This window comes from Tupaia chinensis, unplaced genomic scaffold, assembly GCF_000334495.1.
Source record: "Tupaia chinensis unplaced genomic scaffold, TupChi_1.0 Scaffold139466_1, whole genome shotgun sequence".
Taxonomy (NCBI): Eukaryota; Metazoa; Chordata; class Mammalia; order Scandentia; family Tupaiidae; genus Tupaia; species Tupaia belangeri.
In genome coordinates this window covers 271,015-274,522 of record NW_006199351.1, presented here as the reverse complement: position 1 = coordinate 274,522, position 3,508 = coordinate 271,015, and the positions used below count along the sequence as shown (strand labels likewise).

At 34.5% G+C, this 3,508-nt stretch overlaps 1 pseudogene; it reads left to right on the top strand.

Annotated features, from left to right (window-relative positions):
- The window catches only part of LOC102478387 (protein SET-like), a 65,560-nt pseudogene that overhangs the window by 33,989 nt on the left and 28,063 nt on the right, over positions 1 to 3,508 (top strand).

Below are 3,508 nucleotides of genomic sequence, written 5' to 3'. Positions count from 1 at the left end.
TATATAAAATTATTGGTTTCATCTCTCTCTATAAACACACACATATATAGATAAAAAGAATAAGGATACATGTATGTGTAGTATGTATTAGATGAATGGATAGATAAATATAGGTTTATAATAAGAAATCTAATAGCTTTTGAATTGATACAACTTGGTTTTGTGAAAATAATGGATGAGAATAAAGGCAGCCTACTAAAGAACACTTGAGAATTTTATTCTTTATAAACATAACTAGGCCCTGTAACTGGAGCCAAGCATAACATGTGTGCTTTTAATGAGTGAAGCTTATTAATGCAAATACTACCCAGACTTAAATAACTTCCTTGTGTTCCAGAACAGAAGGACACACTGGAAGATTTTTTATTAGACTGGTGTTGCCAGTTCGGATTAGGTAGAATGAGTTTATGCATATTCAATGCCTTGGTTAACAAAATTTAAGGCTTTTGCTAATTTATATATTTTAATTCTTTTGTAAGTTAGGTATTATTGTATGTGTTGCTTAAAATTTTAAAACCATGTTTATAATCAAAGTTTTATTTTTAACTTGTCTTCATTCATGTTACCCTCAGTCAACCAAAGACAGAAAATGTCATCAATTTCTTCCAGAGGTAATCTCATACACACACATACACATTCGTATATACACACTTACATATATGTATATAAAACTTATATATAAAAACATATATATACACACATATATACACAAACACACATATATAGCTGTATATACACAAACACATATAAAATATATCTATTATCCCATTTTGTCTGTATACTTTCTTTTTCAGTTAAAACAACTTGGCAATTACTTCTCATGATTATTTTATCTTTTTTTAAATGATATTTTCTTCTCTGAATGTGCAGTAATATAAGTAACAAGCTCCCTATACATGAACATTTGTTCCCAGATTGCTATGATAAACTGTGCTGCAAGAATACTCTTGTCCATGTATTATTTCACATGAATGGATGTAAGTGTATCACCTGAACGTGTTTCTAATGTTTCCATATTACTGATTCCAAGAAATGTGAAATTGCAATTCTGATGACTTTTTTCAAATTTATATTTCCTTCGGTAATTATGAAAGTGTCTTATCCTGATTCTATGCTTACAAAAACAATTACTGCTTTATTCTTTTTTTTTTCCCTTTGGAGAGGTTTTTACTATAGGGCACGTGTGTTTGCCAGAAAGTCAGAAAGAGACAGAGAGACAGAAAGCGAGAAATCACCCCCCAGGGCAGATGGCCAAGCTGCAATCCCTTCTCCTCCATTCTCCTCTCGGGATCTTGAGCATGCATACACACATGCCTGACGTGAGTTTAAGCCACCAGGTCCAGGAGTCGAACCATGGTCGAACTACATGGTAGTCCAGCAACATAGCCATTACACCAACTGCTGGTCCCAATTACTGATTTATTATTTTTTTTTCTTTCAGGATGACCATTTATTTCTGTTTTATATGTGAGAAAACAGCCAGAATAACAAGAACTTGAGTACAGCATCTTGATGTTTAGCATTATATTTAATAACATATTAACTAGGTATTGTATAAAACTTTATCTTGTGTAAGATTTAAATCTTCAAAGGGAAAATTCCAAGTTGGAACTAAGCAAACAGTGTGTGGCAAATCAGTTTAAACTAGTGAGAGAACAACCTAGAATTGTATTAGAGTCCTTACAAGTTCACACTGCCTTACAGGGCCAGCATGTGGCCTGGTGGTTAAGAGTCAGATCTCAGATGTTTTGAAACACATACCAGGCAAAACAACCAGGCACATGTGCATGTATGCCCAAAATCCTGAAAGAAGGGACTGTGGTGTTGACAATGACCCATGGAGGGTGCTTTCTTAATCTCACATCCTCTTCATTGAGTGCATGCACTCTGACAAATTAAAAGAAAAAAGAAATATTGGCTTACATAGGACCTTTATTTAGTTCCCGCCCTCTTGATCTGCATAGTAAATCATAGGAAGGTTATCATTGGCTATTCAAAAAATTACGTTAAAATTATTCTTAACCAATGTATTTCATTTATTTCCCCTCCATTTCAAAAGTGTGCATATCTAATTAACATAGATGAAAAGCTTTAATTTCTAACATGAAATTGAATAATACACACATTTCAAGGGGTACATTTAGATGTGGCTCATTCGTAATGTCAATACAACATGTTAAAAATCAAAAATCCAGCCCCATGGCCCTGCAGCAATGTGCTGCTCAATAGAAGCCAGATCATACATGGCAATTGTCATGTGGATCCCTGCCCTGGTCAGCCTGACATACAAGGCATATGTGAGAGTGACCCAGATTTGATGGACTTGAAGACTGGAGGAAGGGGATCATAGCATGACCATGCTCTGTGGAGGGTGCTTTATCTCTCTCTCTCTCTCTGTCTCTTCCTTTCATACATGAGCATGCACTCTATCATGAATAAAGAAAAAATTAAAGAAATTGAAATTTGGTTAAACAATATTTTTAAAAATGAAAGTTGGCTTCTCAGAATCCATTCTGGTGGACTGTTTCTCATCAATATGATTGACTGAATCAAAGATGATTTTAGTTTTACTATTAAAGTAACATGAAAGTTTTTGTAGACCCCAAAACATATCCTTGATTAAATCATATATTACTACCTCTTATTTTATTTAATCAACTCATTAGTTCCTGAGGTTGTTTTTATTTCTACAAATGCATATAATGTTTATTTTTGTATACAGAAAAAATATACCAAAAAAATTAATATATGTGGTTTCCTGTAGCCTAAGCAATGTGAATTTGAATCCTTTAAGTAGGCAAACTTTAAAATTTATTTGAATCACAATTTAAATTGATCAGTAGAGTTCTTTGTTTTGTGTTATTTTATTTTAAAATTCAGCATCTAAACAAATTTCCTATGAAAGGAAGGAAGACAAGAGATATAAGACTACCTAGAATTGAAACCCATGCATGAAGGGCTTTAAGTCAAGAGGTGGTAATAGTGGATAATCTGTTCCAGCATTGACATTACCAACCTCAGCATTGTGTGTGCATGTGTGTGTATGTTTATATGTGTGCATGATGCCAGAGGACATGTGTGCTCACTGGAAAGAGACAGAGAGATAGAGAGACAGAGAGAGAAAGAAAGCAAGAAAACACCCTTCTCCTATGGGACATTGTCAAGTTGCAATCTTTTCTCTTCCATTTCTACAGCCTCTCACGGTTTGGGGCACACACAGACATGCACTTGCCATGGTTTTCAAGCAGCCAAATCTGAGACTTGTGTGTGGCTATGTGGGATCTGGCCACCAGCTGGCCCACTCTCAGCATTTTAAGATTACTGTCCCAGTGATATAATCTTATTTGTACCCCATCAGTTCTTGCCCAGTTTCTGATCCTGGTTCTTTACCCTTCCTACTAACCTGTATACTGTCTTTTTCTTTCTTTCTTTCTTTCTTTCTTTCTTTCTTTCTTTCTTTCTTTCTTTCTTTCTTTCTTTCTTTCTTTCTTTCTTTCTTTCTCTCTCT